Genomic DNA, 15,540 nt, shown 5'->3' with positions numbered 1-15,540 from the left:
CTCTGCTTCCTGTGCTCAGGCAGGCTTCCCGTCTCAGCTTTCCGAGTATCTGGGACTACAGGCACGTGCCACCATGTCTGGATAATTTTTGTGTTTTTTGTAGAGATAAGGTTTCACCATGTAGCCCAGGCTGGTCTTGAACTCCAGGACTCAAGCAATCTGCCTGCCTCTGACTCCTAAATTGCTAGGATTACAGGCATGAGCCATGACACCTGGCCACATGCTAATTTTATAGCCCATTGGAATTCTGGACACAATTACAAGCTCCAAAACTTCTTGTAGATTTTCTTGGGTTTTCCTAGTAGATCATCTGCTAATACTCTGCTCAAATTCCCACACCTCTCACTCTCTGCCTGAGCATCCGGGTACTAACCATGTACTGACCTGTGACACTTTTCCCATCACTATCCTGAACGTCACTTGGTGCCACTCTTTCTGTTCAGCAAGTTACAAGTTTGTGTCTTGGATCTACATCTTGATTTTAAGGTTCTGTACATCCAGCCCAGAGCTGCCCACACTGCAGCCATCTATTCAATAACTACTGGTTTATCTGATTAAAGAGTAAGACTAGAGGTAAGAAATTCATGAGCTGAGTTCTTCCTCTCATGTAATGAGAGCACTCTGAGTCCAGATGTGTCACAGGCGATTTTTCAAATAGTAGGCAAAATTTGGAATCTGGCTAAGGGTTCAGTCCTTAGGAACAGCAAGCCTTGTGTAATACTCATGGTGTTCCAGGTATTGGTCCATGGACTTTACATATATTAACTCATTTAATCATCAGAACAACCTGATGGAATAGGTACCATTATCGTACCCATTTTTCATGTGAAGCTTTTAAACACAGAGAAGTTAAATCACTTGTCCTAGGTGACACAGGTAGAAAAAGACAGCCAGGATTCCAACCGAGGCAGTGTGCCTCCCGAATTCACGTTCCTAACTGTGAATTCTCCCGAATTCACACCTACTGTCTCTCGGAGGGACACATGTACAAGTTTTCATGTTAGTCTCGTCAGTACAACCTGTTAGGCAACCTCCTGACTCTGAAAACTGCCAGGCAGTTTTCAGTCCCACCCAACATACCTCTTCAATCTATTCTAGTCCCCATTTTATTCTCTCTCTCCACAAACAGCCTAGCCTACCTGGGATGGAAACAAAGACTTTCTCCTGTTTTTACAGGGCCCCATTTCTAAGGCACCAATTGGAGCTGTTGTGTAATTAGAGCAGAAGTTTACCCCGCCCCCACAGAGCTTGGGTCATCCTGTAAAATCATTACTAAATGGCTGCCTTTATAGGGCCCTGGGCAGGAAGCAAGAATTACAGGGTCCTTGTTTATAGGGAAGGGGATGCCAAGCAGCATGGCCTGCCTGCATGTGCAGCACTTGCTTTCATCACCAGCTGATCAACAGGTTGCCAGTGACATTTCTGGTGATGTGATTGATCACAGAGGTGGTGAGTCTCGTGGGGAAAGACAGCTGAAATTCCCAGCTGGACTGGTTTGGCTAATGGTTCTGATTTCCTGTTGTAGAAAACAGGAGCTAATCAAAGGCTTGGCTGTTGATGCTTCCAGTTAAGCAGCTTGAAGCACTGGGGAGCATCCCATGTCTCACTCCACCTGCATCAGGGTCTGTCAACCTGGTGATAATCCATGTATATCCAGGTCTTCACCCTGATGCAGATAAACACTGATCTGTGGGTAGCACCCACTTCATCAGCCTGGCTCAGTCAATCCTGAGGACCCTCTTCTATTTTAGAACAATGGAGTAGGACAGGATATTGGAGATCAAGTTCTTCAATCCATATTTTTACCGACAAGCAAAAAGTTGGACCAAATAAGCAGGGATGACGGTAGAGGGAGGGGTATAGAGCCAAACCAGGTTTCTACAATAAGAAATTGGAATATGTAATGCCCAGAGCTGCCCTTCCCAGTCTTTTCCTAAACACATTGGTATTTTCTTTTCTTTCTTTCTTTCTTTTTTTTTTTTTGAGATGGAGTTTTGCTCTTGTTGCCCAGGCTTCTTCAAGCAAAAGGTTCAAGAGGTGGAGGGATAGTCCCAAGATCACACAGTAAACCCATCTGAGAAGATCAGATCCTCTCTCCCTGGGGGATCTTCTCCAAGATAAAGACTTTAAACATCTCCTTTATGCTGACAGCTCCCACATTTGTATCTCTGGCCTGAAATTCCCCTGGATTCAGAACTCATGCACTCAGCTGTCCAGACATATCATGACTTAATCTGTTCAAAATGAAACTCTTTATTTCTGTGCCACAATCTGAATGATTATGTCCACTCCCCCCCCACCCAAATTTATATGTTCCAATTTGAACTCCCAAGGTGATGGTATAGAAGGTGGGCCTTTGGGAGGTGAGTAGGACTTGTGAATAGCACTAATGCCCTTATAAAAGAAACTTCAAGGGAGTTCATTCACCCCCTTCCACCAGGTGAGGATACAGAGATAAGGTGCCAACTGTGAACCAGGAGGCCCTGGGGCCCTGTCATACACTGAATCTGATGACACTTTGATCTTGGACTTCCCAGCCTCCAGGATTGTGTGGAAGAAAGTTCTGCTGTTGACAAGCTACCCAGCCCATGGAATTTTGTTATAGAAGCCTGAGCAGACTGAGACTAAATTCTCTGTCTAAATCTACTTCTTCTGCAGCCTTTCCCATCTCGGCCCAAGCAAGTCCATCCTTCCAGGTGCTCAGAACCAAAACCTGGGCTCCATCTTTCTCTTCTTCCTTTCTTTCATATGCCACATCCAGTCCATCTGGAAATTGTGTAGGCTCTATCTTCAGAATATATCGTGAGTCCAGTCACTTCTCACCACCTCCACTGCTCCCACTCTGGTCCAAGCTATTATGAGCTCTCATCCAGTTTTTGCAGCAACCGCCTCACTGGACTCTCACCTCCTGTCCTCCACCTGCCACGCCCATCCTGACCTCTTCACCTTGTCAGAGCATTCTGTGTGATACATTTATACACAGAGCAGACTCATGATTCCTCTGCTTATAATGTTCTGCTGATTTCACATCCCATTCTGAAGGAAAGGTGACGGGGGAGAGGAAGAGAGCAATGGGCAAGAGTTCAGAGAACTGGCTCCCATGCCAACTTCATCCTTGACTCTGGAAAAGTGGGCATCTGTCTCCATGACCCAGTTTCCTCTTGATATGGTTTGGCTCTGTGTCCCCATCCAAATCTCATCTTGAGTTGTAATCCCCACATGTCAAGGGAGGGCCCTGGTGGGAGGTGATTGGATCATGGGGACCATTTCCCCCATGCTGTTCTCGTGATAGTGAGTGAATGCTTATGAGATCTGATGGTTTAAAAGTGTGGCACCTCCTCTCTTGCTCTCTCTCTCCTGCCACCATGTAACCTGTGACTTGCTTTTCCATCGTCTTCTGCCATGATTGTAAGTTTCCTGAGGCCTTTCCAGCCATGTGGAATTGTGAGTCAATTAAACCTCTTTTGTTTATAAATTACCCAGTCTCAGGTAGTATCTTTACAGCAGTGTGAAAACAGAGTAATACACTTCTCATCTAAGATCCCCTCCTGTTTTAAGTTGTTAAATGTGGATATTTTAAGAGGTGGAGGAGTCAGCAGTCTGTGTACCCCCAAAACTCTCCTGCACCCCTCCCTGACTCTGCTTTTACAGGCATGAGCCACTGTGCTCAGCCTGTGAATTTATTTATTTATTTATTTATTTATTTATTTATATATATTTGTTTATTTTTTTGAGACGGAATCTCGCTCTGTTACCCAGGCTGGAGTTCAGTGGTGTGATCTCAGCTCACTGCAACCTCCACCTCCCAGGTTCACGCCATTCTCCTGCCTCAACCTCCCGAGTAGCTGGGACCACAGGTGCCCGCCACCACGCCCGGGTAATTTTTTGTATTTTTAGTAGAGATGGGGTTTCGCCGTGTCAGCCAGGATGGTCTCGATCTCCTGACCTCGTAATCTGTCCGCCTTGGCCTCCCAAAGTGCCAGATTACAGGCATGAGCCGTCGCGCCCGGCCGTGAATTTATTTTCTAACCAGGCTATGCAAGTGCAAAAACCAAGCCAGGCAATGAGTTCACAACATCCTAAAAGTAATATCTGACTATGTGGAAAAGGATTAAAGTCTATATTTACCCAGGATTCCCCAAAACAGATCTGAGGCAGATCTCTGAACCATTACCTCTGGATCCCTCCCACCTGCTATCTACTTAAGTTCTAGCCTCTCTCGCAAGCTCCAGACTTTATTTGCTGTCCATTTAAACCTAGAAGATTCAAACAAAATTACTTTTTCTTTCCCGTCCCGGATACAGCTTCTCCCCAGACTTTCCTATTTCCATGCAGGCCCCACTATCCTGTGAGTTGTCCAGGTTCAAAGACATTCCTGTCATCTGTGGCTCCCCCTGGGGGTTGATTAGCATGCTTTGGGCAGCTGGGAACAGCACCTCCAACCATCAGAGGTCAAAAAATACCAATGCTGGCTGGGCACGGTGGCTCAAGCCTGTAATCCCAGCACTTTGGGAGGCCGCGGTGGGTGTATCATCTGAGGTCACGAGTTAGAGACCAACCTGACCAACATGGTGAAACCCTGTCTCTACTAAAAAGGCAAAAAATTAGCTGGATGCAATGGCGTGCGCCTGTAATCCCAGCTACTCCAGAGACTGAGACAGGAGAATCGCTTGAACCTGGGAGGTGGAGGTTGCAATGAGCCGACATCGCACCATTGCATTCAAGCCTGGGCAACAGAGTAAGACTCTGAATCAAAAAAGAAAACAAAACAGTTTTGTTTACACTAAACAATATTTTGTGTCCGTTATACATTGATAACAACAGTTCACTATCATTCTTGGTATGGCCATATGTAGATGTAAATATTAAATCAATTTCCTACTTTTTATCCAGTTACGGTTATATCACCTATCAGTGATGTTACTTCAAGGTAGAAGTTTATCTCACAAAAACCAAGACTGGGCAGGGCACAGTGGCTTATGTCTGTAATCCCAGCACTTTGGGAGGCTGAGGCGAGTGGATTACTTGAAGTCATGATTTTGAAACTAGCTTGGTCAACATGGTGAAGCCCTGTCTCTACTAAAAATTTAAAAATTAGCTGAACATGGTGGCATGCACCTGTAATCCCAGCTACTCGGGAGCCTGAGGCATGAGAATCACTTGAACCCAGGAAGCAGAGGTTGCAATGAGCTGAGATCACGCCACTATACTCCAGCCTGGGCAACACAGCAAGATTCTATCTCAAAAAACAAAAAAGTAAAAAGAAAACGAGGTTGTCAGTCTAGGGTGGCGTTAGGGACTTTCATTTCCTTCCAGAGGACATTCTGCTATCCACAGGGTAGAAGCCTAATCCTCAAGGTTCGAGGTGACAAGAATAGCTCCAATTATCATATGCTTATCCCAGGAAGCAGGTCAAAGGATGGAACAACTAAGAAATGACAGTAAAGATATATGTCAGCCCATCTGTGTTGCCTAAAGGAATTCCTGAGGCTGGGTTCTTTATAGAAAAGAGGTTTAATTGGCTCAGAGTTCTGCAGGCTGTACAAGCAAGACACCAGCATCTGCTCCTGGGGAGGCCTCAGGAAGCTTCCAATCATGGCAGAAGGTGAAAAGGAAGCAGGTATGTCACATGGCGAGAGAAAGCAAGAGAGGGAGGAGGACGTGCCAGGCCCTTTAAACAACCAGATCTCCCATAAACTCAGAGCAAGAACTCAGTCATTGCCATTGGGACGGCACCAAGTCATTGTGAGAGGGATCTGCCCACATCACCAAAACGCCTCCCACCATGCCCCACCTCCAACATCAGGGATCACATTTCAACATGAGATTTGGAGGGGACCAACATCCAAACCATATCAAGACAGAGGTTATAGAAGAGAGTTTCCAAAAATGCTACCCAACAATTTTATTACCTCCCATTGGCCAGAACCTGGTCACATGGCCACAACTCACTGCAAGGAAGCCTGGGAAAATGTAGCCTGTGTGAGAGGGGAGCACTGGTGCCAGGGTGCAAGACCACCAGTGGGCATTCATGCTTCCAACTTCTTTCTTCTTAGAAAAATCCTTAGAGTTTCATCTTTGCATATTTTTCTGACTATTTCCTAGGGATAAATGCCTATGAATGAAATCTGGGACCAAAAGTTATGCACTTTCATTGGTCAGTTGCCAAATTGCCCTCTAGACAGGTTGTACCAATGAACTCACCAAGAGGTGCGGTTCTATTTCATGAAATGTTTCTCCACCCCACATTTCCTTTTAATTCACACCCTTTGGCCTTTATTAGGTTTACACATCTCTTCAGAATCCCTGCTTCCTACATCATAACCTTGGGATTTAATACATGATTTTCATTCAGGTTATTATTGATATCAGATTTACCTGACTATGCATGAACCCAGCCACAGCTTTAGGGAAAGGGATGTACCTTTCAGCGGTGAAGAGAATAAAAACTAATAATCCTCAGAGACTTTGAAACTGAAGTGGGCAGGGAAGGGTGGAAAGAACCGATCTCATTCTATGAAGAGCACGGAGGGATTTTCACGGCGCATGTAGTGCTGACTGAGTACAGCAGACCAGGCTCCCAGGGGCACCCAGAGAGCAGCGTTTCCTCAACAGAAGAGGAGTGAGCACTGCACAGAGTTGCGGAAACGGAATCCCAGACAGGGGTAACAGCAGATGCAAAGGCCCCACGGCGGGCCCTGGCTTGGCCTGCTGGAGGAGCAGAAAGGAAGCCAGTGTCTGGAGTAGAGGGGACCAACTTGTCCAGGATTACACAGAACTTTCCTAGTTTTAACACTAGAAATCCCAAGTCCCAGGAAACTCTGAGTCTCAACCAAGCTGGGATGCTTTGCCTGGAACTGCCCTTGTTATAAAACTGAAAGGTCTGTGTCCCATGGCCCCCCTCAGTCCTGAGCAAGCTGAGGCAGTGGGTCACCCTAGACTGGAGCAACGTGCATGACAGTGCGAAAAGTCAGTGACTCTCTTTCATTTCCTGTCTCCCCTCGATCTCAGGAGTCACCCAGGTGGGCACTGGCATCCAGGATGAAAACTTCCCAGCATCCCTTGCAGCAAGCAGTGGCCACGTGACCAGACAGTGGTCAATGCACATGAGGCCAGTGCACAGCAACTGCCTTTACAGGAAGGGAGGTTTGTGTCCTCTTGTTCTCTTCTCCCCTCCCTGCTGGCTGGTGGTAGATAGGATGGACACTGTGGGGAAGCTACACCCTAAGGAAGCCAGAGCAGCAAGATGGAAGTAGCCTAAGACCCTGAAACATGCACAGAGAAGAATCACCCGACTGGCTTGGACTTTCATGTGAAAGGAATGAACCTCTGTCTTAGTAAAGCCACCGTGATTCAGGGTCCTTGTCACATTCACTGAGGCTGTAACATAATTGTTAGAAAGAACAGGAGCGGGAGGGGAGATGGAGTCGGAGAGGCAGGCAGAGGTCGATCATATCGGAACTGTAGACCAAGGCGGAGGAAGAAACAGGCGACACAGGACTCAAGGACCACACCTGCTCCCAGGCGAAGGGAGTTTGCTGTGGGTGCCCCTCCCTGTCCATGTGTCCAGTGTGTGGATATTCTTTATACCTTACCCATATTGTACAAATACTTTTTTCTATTCAATATTTAGAAGACATTGCATTAAATAGCAAGATGGCAGATGAACATCAGGAAGGAACATTAGGAACATCCACGGTGTTCCATCCAGGAACCTTCACCATGGAAACCCTTGTGCTCATGGGCCTGGTCTCAAGACGCAGTCAGCTGTTGGGGATCAGAGGCCGCACTCATCGTAGCAGAGAGGCAGGACCAGCTGGGAGAGGGTCCTTCTGTGACACCGACGACATCACCGGGCTGTGGGAAGTGACTCAGCTGCCAGAACTCACACAATATCATTCTGCACCAAAACCTCACGGGAAAAATGGTAAGTTCTCAGTTTCTCCATTAATAGCACCTCTCAGATGAATCTCTGTCCTCCATCGCTTCTCTATGAAACAAATTTTTATAGCTTTGCTTGGGTCTATTTTCCAATGTATTTTTTATTTTACTAACTGTTTGAAAGATATATATTGTGTGTGTGTAATTTCGTCTCTGCCAGTCAGGATAGTCATAGTTTAATTATTGTTATTATTATCACCAACATCCTTTAGTTTTTTTAAGCTTTTCAATTCCTAAGGGTATCAGTCAGGATCTTTCTGCCTCATGAGACAGAAAACAAATCCAAACTGTGTAAGAGGAAAAAGAACACTCATCACTAGCATTAGAAGTTCCCAAGCTTAGCTTGCTTGGGGTACAGCTTCATCTACAGTTTTCAGGGTCATCCTGTAACTCTCTCTCTCTACTTCCCCAACTTTGGCTCCATGTTTAGCTCCACGACCCTCAGACTTAAACAGCAGCACTGGCTCCTCCCCAGATCTCCAGCTCCCTGACCCTCAAACTCCAACTCCAGCACCAGCTCCGCCCAGGTCTCCAGCTCCACCATCCTCAAACTCCAACAGCAGCACCAGCTCCCGCGTGGATCTCCAGCTCAATGACTCTCAGACTTAGGAGGCAGCACCGGCTCCCCACCAAGACTCCAGCTCCACAACACTCAAACTAGAACAGCAGCACTGGCTACTCCCTGGCTCTCCAGCTCCCTCAAACTTCAACGATAGCACTGGCTCTTCCCCGGGACCACCAGCTCCACAACCCCCAACTTACACGGTGGTAGCACCAGCTCCTCCCTAGGTCTCCAGCTCCACGACCATCAAACTTGAACTGCAATACCAGCTCCTCTTCGGCCTCCAGCTCCACAATCCGCAAACAACAACAGCAACACCTGCGCCTCCCTGAATCTCCAGCTCAACAACTCTCAGACTTGAGAGGCAGCACCGGCACCTCCCCAAGGCTCCAGCTCCACAACCCTCAGATTTGAACAGCAGTAGCACCACCTCCTGTCTGGGTCTCCAGCTTCACGATCCTTAAACTGGAACAGCAGCACCGCCGCCTCCCTGGGTTTCCAGCTCCACGACCCTAAAACATGAATGACAGAACCAGGTCACCCCCAGGGCTCCAGCTCCAAGAACCACAGATTTAAACGGCAGCCCCGGCTCTTCCCAGGATCTCCAACTCCATGGCCCTCAGACTAGATCAGCAGCACCGGTTCCTCCCTGGGTCTCCCTCCAGCTCCACAATCCTCAGACATGAACAATAGCACCGGCTCCTCCCTGGGTCTCCAGCTCCACAATCCTCAGACATGAATAATAGCACCGGCTCCTCCTTGGGTCTCCAGCTTCACGACCCTCAGACTAGACCAGCAACACCGGTTCCTCCCTGGGTCTCCAGCTCTACAACCCTCAGACATGAACAGCAGCAGCACCGGCTCCTCTCCCTGTCTCCAGTTCCACCAACCTCAAACTACAACAGCAGTACCAGCCTCTCCCCAGGTCTCCAGATCCACGACCCTCAAAATACAATGGCAAGACCGGCTCCTCCCTGGGTCTCCTGCTCCCAAACCCTCAAACTTCAAGTGACACACCGGATCCTCCCCACAGTTAAACAGCAGCACAGGCTCTTCCCCAAAGCTCCAGATCCACGACACTCTGACTTAAATGCTGGTAGCACCGGCTCCTCCCTAGGTCTCCAGTTCCACGACAATCAAACTACACAGCAGCACCGGCTCCTCCCCAGGTCTACGGCTCCACCACCCTCACACTAGACACCAAGACTACCTCCTCCCCGCGCTCCAGCTACACGACCCTTAGACTTGAACAGCAGCAGCGGCTCCTCCCTGTACCTCAAGCCCCATGACCCTCAGACTTCAACAACAGCAACACCAGCAACCACACAGGGCTCCAGCTCCACAACCCTCAGCTTTAAACAACAGCAGCACCAGCTCCCCCCGGTGTCTCCAGCTCCACCACCCTCATACTAGAACAGCACCAGTCCTCCCTGAGTCTCCAGCTCCATTACCCTCAGACTACAACGGCAACACCAGCTCCTCCCTGGATCTCCAGCTCAACAACTCTCAGACTTGAGAGGTGGCACCGGCAACTCCCCAAGGCTCCAGCTCCACGACTCTCAGATTTGAACAGCGGTAGCACCACCTCCTATCCAGGTCTCCAGCTTCACGATCCTTAAACTAGAACAGCAGCATCGCCGCCTCCCTGGGTTTTCAGCTCCAAGAACCTAAGACACGAATGGCAGAACTGGCTCCCCACCAGGGCTCCAGCTCCAGGACCTACAGATTTGAACGATAGCACCAGCTCCTCCCAGGATCTTCAGCTCCACGACCCTCAAACCAGAAGAGTAGCACCGGCTCCTCCCCCTGTCTCCACTTCCATGACCCTCAAACTACAACAACAGTACCGGCCTCTCCCCAGGTCTCCAGATCCATAACCTTCAAAATACAATAGCATGACCGGCTCCTCCCTGGTTCTCCAGCTCCCAAACCCTCAAATTTCAATTGACACACCGGATCCTCCCCACAGTTAAACAGCAGCACGAGCTGTTCCCCAGAACTCCAGATCCACGACCTTCTGACTTAAATGGCGGTAGCATTGGTTCCTCCCTAGGTCTCCAGTTCCATGACCCTCAAACTCCACAGCAGCACCGGCTCCTCCCCAGGTCTGCAGCTCCACCACCCTCACACTAGACACCGAGACTACCTCCTCCCCGCGCTCCAGCTACACGACCCTCAGACTTGAACAGCAGCAGCGGCTCCTCCCTGTACCTCAAGCCCCGTGACCCTCAGACAACAGCAACACTATCTGCCCCCCAGGACTCCAGCTCCAGAACCCACAGATTTAAACACCAGCACCAGCTCCTCTCTGGTTCTCCAGCTCCACAAGCCTCAGGCATGAACAACAGCACCCGCTCCTCCCTGTGTCTCCATATTCACTGCCCTCACTAGAACAGCAACACCGGGTCCTCCGTGGATCTCCAGCTCAATGACTCTCAGACTTGAAAGGAAGCACCGGCTCCTCTGTGGGTCTCCGGAACCACGACACTCAAAACAACACGGATCCTCCCTGGGTCTGCAGCTCCAACAACCTCAAACTAGAACAAGACCCTTCCTCCCGGGGTCGCCAGCTTCCAGACCCTCGAATTACAACAACGTAACTCCTCCCTGGGTCAGCAGCTCCATGACACTCAAACTAGAACAAGACCTCTCCTCCCGGGGACGCCAGCTTCCAGACCCTCTTACTACAACAACATTGCCCCTCCCTGGGTCTGCAGCTCCACGACCATCAAACTAGAACGAGACCTCTCCTCCCTGGGTCGCCAGGTTCCCAACCCTTGAACTTCAACGACATTGCTCCTGCCTGGGTCTGTAGCTCCATGACCCCCAAATTACAACAAAACTTCTCCTCCCTGGGTCGCCAGCTTCTAGACCCTTGAACTTCAACAATATTGCTACTGCCTGGGCCTGAAGCTCCACGACCCTCAAACTAGAACTTGACCTCTCCTTCCTGGGTCGCCACGTTCCCAAATCTCTTACTACAACAACATTGCTCCTCCCTGGGTCTGCAGCTCCACCATCCTCAAACTACAAGACCTCTCCTCCCTGGGTCGCCAGCTTACAGGCCCTCGAACTACAACGACGTAGCTCCCCGCTGGGTCTGCAGCTCCACGACCCTGAAACTAGAACATGACTTCTCCTCCCTGGGTCGACAGCTTCCAGAACCTCCTACTACAACAACATTGCTCCTCCCTGGGTCTGCAGCTCCATGACCCTGAAAGTAGAACAAGACTCCTCCTTCCTGGGTCGCCAGGTTCCAGACCCTCGAACTTCAACAACATTGCTCCTGCCTGGGTCTGTAGCTCCACGACCCTCAAACTAGAACATGACCTCTCCTCCCTGGGTCGCCAGCTTCCAGACCCTCGAACGTCAACAACATTGCTCCTCCCTGGGTCTGCAGCTCCGTGACCCTCAAACTACAACGTAACCTCTCCTCCCTGGGTCGCCAGCTTCCCAACTCTCAAACTAAAACAACGTTGCTCCTCCTTGGGTCTGTAGCTCCACAACCCTCATCCTAGAACAGCAGTACCAGCTCCTTCCTGGACCTCCAGCTCAATGACTCTCAGACTACAAAGGTAGCACCGGCTCCACCCCCGGCTGCAGCTCCAACACAATCAGATTTGAGCAGTGGCAGCACCAGCTCCTGTCTGGCTCTTCCGCTTCATTATCCTTAAATTAGAACAGCAGCACCATCTTCTCCCTGGATCTCCAGCTCCACGATCCTCAAACTGGAACAGCAGCACCAGCTCCTGTGGGATCTTCAGCTCCACGACCCTAAGGCATCAGTGGCAGCACCGGCTCCTCCCGTGGGCTCCAGCTCCAGGACCCTCAGACCGGAACAAAAACACCAGCTCCTCCCCATGCCTCCGGCTCCTTGACCCTCATAAACCATCCCTTCTCCTGAAATGTAGCAGTCAGGAAAACTGCAGAGGAAGTAAATAAATAAATGTTTTCCTTTCAAATTGATGTTTCTTTTCTGTTCACACAAGTCAGGAAATTTTCTACTTTCCATCAACCTTGCAGTCTACTTATATTCAATTGTAAGATGGAAATCCACCCTTTGAAATGACCTTTAGAAACTTAGTCATTCTTTTTTTACTATGATCTTATCTCACAGCTCTAGAAACCATCTTTCACTTTGCCTGTGCATAAGTCTTATGAACATTCAAACTATGAATTTACCTGGTTGAGATTCCTAAAATACACATTATCCCCAAATGTTCCTGCCCTCCTTAAAATCTTCTAACATGTTCCCCTCACCCAAGAATAAATGCCAGGTCCCATCCATAGCCCACAGTGCCCAGCACGGCCCTGCCCTCTGCCCTGGCCTTATGGTCTCCCCTCTGCAGTTACTTTCCTGCCAGACATGCCTCTGCCACTTCCTCAAACCACACGGACTCAGGCCTGACTCCGGGCCTTTTCCCCTGCTGTGCCCTCTGCGTGGAGTGCCTTTCCCTGGCTCCCCAGCCTCCCCTCAACCCGCTCCGCTCCAGCCTGCTGGCCGCCCCTCAGGTCAATGAACACACCATGTCCTCCCACCACAGGCCTTTGCACATGCTGTTCTCTGTGCCTGAAACACTTTCCCCAACCATCTGGGCTCACTTTTCTAATTACCATTCATCCTTGGAGTCTCCACTGAAATATTGCTCCCTGCCTGTCCCCACCAGTTGGACTTCACCTTGGTTAGGTTGAAAACCCCCATCTCTTGACTCCAGGAAGCTGGTTGATATCCTGGCACTTGGAACTTTCCCATTACAGCGTTTTGCACACTTGTAATTGTTCTATTAGGTTGGCGTAAAAGTCATCTCAGTTTTTGCCATTACTTTTACCGAACTGCAGAGCCAGCTCCTCCCTGCTTTTGATTTCCATTACTTTGAATGGCAAAAACCGGGATTGCTGCTGCTCCAACCTAATAGTATAATTTATATTTATTCATCCATCATCTGTCTTCCCCTCTAGAAAGTAAGCTCCATGAGAATAGGGACCAAATCTTCTCCGATCACTCCACCTTCCTGGCTTGTTGTCAATAATTATTTACCGACTGACTGATAGAGAAATATCTTCATTGTTGCTGGGATGAGCCACATAACATGACGCATCCCTTTGAAAGTCAATGTCATGGACAGTTAGCATTTGCTTTTCATTCTTGCACCCGTGGCTTGGCTGGGCTTAGGCTGATCTAGTCTAGGCTTGACTCCAGGCTGAGGGTTGGAACTCTGAGTGCTCCACACACCTCTCATCCTGCAGCCAGAGCTGAAGTTCCCTGCGGCACGCTCATCTCGTGGGAAAAATCAAGAGCATTAGAGGGCAGGCCTGGCAGTGCCAACACATTCCAGGCTTCTGCCTGTGCCATGTCTATGAAAATCTCGTTGGCATAAGCAAGTCACTCAGACACGAGCAATACCTCCATCTTAAAAGAAAGAAGAAGGAAATAGCAATGTTTTTAGGAAAAGACTCGGAGGGGGCGGTGCAGATCTAGGCATTACACATTCCAGTTGCCTATAGTAGAAAATGGGAGCTAATCCAAAGCTTGACTTCGATGCTTCCAGTTTAGGATCAAAGCCAAAACAAGGAAATAGGGGCATTTCAAGGGAACGCCCTCTTTACATTTGTTCTTTGTATAAGAAAAGAAAACTTTTCTCAGGAGCCCTGTCATAATCCTCTTAGGTCTTGTGGGCCAGAATGAGTCATAGGGAAGTCCTCACTGCAAAGGGAGCTGGGAAGTATCTGGCAAAGGTGACTGGCATAGCCAAGACTGGTTTTGACCAATTATGATCCATTTCCATTTTGCCTAGAAAAAAATCCTGTTAGCAAGTAGGGTGAAGATGGCTGTTGGGTGAGCAAACATCAGCACCTCCTACTTTATCTTCTTCCACTGCCAGCATCCAATCCAGGGGACAGCCTGTTGTTCCCTCCCTCAGATGCCTCCTCCATTGGTCAGCCTGTTTCCTTCCTACGCCTGGTATCTTTATTGATATTGCACCTTCTCTAGCCTGGACCATAATTGCCCCTAATATCCTATCTCCTGTCCTTTCTCTTCCAAAAGACTGACAGATACCTGATCTCTCAAGTACTATTCTAATTTGATTACTCCAGCACCCAAGTATCTTTGATAACTCTGTCTCATCTACCAAGTTAGATACAAACCTCCTTAGGATGAAAACCAAGGCCTTCCATAATATGATCATTGGTAAGGAAAACAAAACAAAGCAAAACAAAACAAAAACAGGCCTGTTTGCCTCTAGCCTGTGGAGGGAACTGAGAAACACAACCCTCCAGGCCATGATGTTCCTGAGTCGACATGAACCATGCTCAAAGAATATGAACCCGTTCAGACAAGGCCACAAGTTGACTGTGTTTAGAGGTAGGCAGAGACAAGACCACTCTGCAGTCACAGAAATGACTGAACATGCCCCTTTTCTAACATGAGTGACAGCTGCCTCTTTACCAATGACAACTCTAGCCTGCTTCAAGCTGGAGATAAAGTATTTAAGATACGCAATCACCAAGTTGCCCTCACTTCTTGACCTTGCCTCCTTAATCCCTTTTTGAATTGTTCAGTAGAAGCCTAAGTCCTCTTAGAAGCACTGCCCTTCCCTCTTACTGAGATGCCCCCAGGTGGCCATGGGTGTGGAATCTCCATGACTGCAGCAAGCTAAATAAACTGACTGTGACTGCAGGGAAGGTCCTGGGAGTCTTAGGTGGGTGGGCTTTAACATCATGGTCTAACTTTACAACTTTACAACTGTTCCCCAATAGCTTCTTTATAGTTCAGACTTTTTTTTTTTTTTCCACAATCACACTTAATTCTGAACAAGTTGCTGGATCCAGCTGCTATTTTGCAAGAAATACACAGGACAGAGAGAGGAATGTGCTGACTGCACCATAAATTCGGAATCGCCAAAATCCCGACTGTGAAAATCTCTATAGGTCACAGGGCTCAGGCACTGTGACAAAGAAGTTCTAAGAAAAAGACAGGCATGGAAGGGAAATCTGGAAATTTAAGAGACTTACCAAGATTTACCAAATGGGTAACA

At 48.6% G+C, this 15,540-nt stretch overlaps 1 long non-coding RNA gene across 3 annotated transcripts in view; it reads left to right on the top strand.

The window, feature by feature from the left end:
• The window catches only part of LOC126964403 (uncharacterized), a 298,069-nt gene extending 285,604 nt beyond the window's left edge, over positions 1-12,465 (top strand). Inside the window, exons 1-2 of one of the 3 annotated variants that reach the window (XR_007729358.1) lie at positions 7,645-7,927; positions 8,372-12,465. This is a non-coding gene — a long non-coding RNA (uncharacterized LOC126964403). Of the gene's footprint in view, positions 1-7,644; positions 7,928-8,371 lie in introns of those variants that run through there. The other 2 variants (XR_007729359.1, XR_007729360.1) reach the window with 2 other exon arrangements.
• The last annotated feature ends 3,075 nt before the right edge of the window (positions 12,466-15,540 follow it).

The sequence above is a fragment of the Macaca thibetana genome, chromosome 10 (assembly GCF_024542745.1).
Source record: "Macaca thibetana thibetana isolate TM-01 chromosome 10, ASM2454274v1, whole genome shotgun sequence".
Classification (NCBI taxonomy): Eukaryota; Metazoa; Chordata; class Mammalia; order Primates; family Cercopithecidae; genus Macaca; species Macaca thibetana.
This window is presented reverse-complemented; position numbering and strand designations above follow the sequence as displayed.